We start from the raw sequence: 978 nt of genomic DNA on the forward strand, positions 1-978 counted from the left end.
CTCGTGTGACCCACTCGTGTTGCAGGATGGCTGTGTGGGAGGAGCTCGTTCATTTTCACGTTGCCGCGTAACTGTGGGTGAGTGCTGGTAGCCACTGAACGGCGTTGCGCCTTGTGTGCCGGCTGCTGTGCTTCCACGTTGTGCTGAGATGCTTGAGGGGGCAATTGTTTTCCTTTTTTGTTTGCATCCTGCTCGTCTGGTCATGGCGGCTGCAACGAGACTCTGCGGCAGCCTGATCGTTGCGGGTGTTACATCTCCTGCCGTTGTTTCCTCGTTGTGTCGGTGGGGAGGAGGCGGGCGACGGCGTCGGTGGAGTGGCGCTGCGGTGGGAGAAGGAAGGCACTGACCGCCGCTGACGGCGACCGTCTTTGCTGCCGGCGATCTGACGAGATGACCTCACCGTTGTCACACCCAACTGAGATCGATGCGGGCCGCACCGCCTCTCTCTTCCCTCCCTCCATTCCCCAGTTTCCTGCAGACACACGAACTGCGCGGCGGCGGCGTGATTACAAACCGGACGTCTGAAGGTCAACCGACCGCAGAGTCGATGTGGACCCTTGTCCCCCGTGGCTGAGTGCCGCCACCGTGCTTCTTTATTCGTCCTTTTTGCCCTTGTGCATGCCGTGCGCGCATGATACCGCTCTTTGTTCTGCAATGCCGACCCACGTGAGCGAGAAACGACGCTTTGACTACTGGCAACTGACGCACTCACCGCCCCTCTTCCGCGCCGCCACCACCACCACGTTCACGGACGCGCTCGATGGCTGGCGGTTGCAACAATGCCACGTGTATCTGCCTCGGCTTTTGTGTGTTGTCCACGGCATCGGGGTCGTCATGTGTTGGAGGCATTTGGTGAGAAGGGCGGTGCCAATGGTCATTTGCCTCTTTGCCGGGGTCCCGCCACTCTGCACGGCGGTTGTGTGGGGCTGCGCGGGCGGTGGGAGGCCGATGGCATCACTGGGCTGACTGCGTCTGCGC

The 978-nt window shown here is 61.3% G+C and overlaps 2 non-coding genes across 2 annotated transcripts; both read left to right on the plus strand.

Moving 5' to 3' along the window:
• Positions 1-497: 497 nt before the first annotated feature.
• Tc00.1047053435377.10 lies at positions 498-577 on the plus strand. The gene has a single exon (XR_008254384.1). It is a non-coding gene; the product is annotated as a C/D small nucleolar RNA (snoRNA), TB8C3C2 (small nucleolar RNA).
• A 51-nt stretch (positions 578-628) lies between these two features.
• Positions 629-704, plus strand: Tc00.1047053435377.20. The gene has a single exon (XR_008254385.1). It is a non-coding gene; the product is annotated as a C/D small nucleolar RNA (snoRNA), TB8C3C3 (small nucleolar RNA).
• The last annotated feature ends 274 nt before the right edge of the window (positions 705-978 follow it).

This window comes from Trypanosoma cruzi (assembly GCF_000209065.1).
Source record: "Trypanosoma cruzi strain CL Brener chromosome Unknown tcruzi_1047053435377, whole genome shotgun sequence".
In the NCBI taxonomy this organism is placed as follows: Eukaryota; Euglenozoa; class Kinetoplastea; order Trypanosomatida; family Trypanosomatidae; genus Trypanosoma; species Trypanosoma cruzi.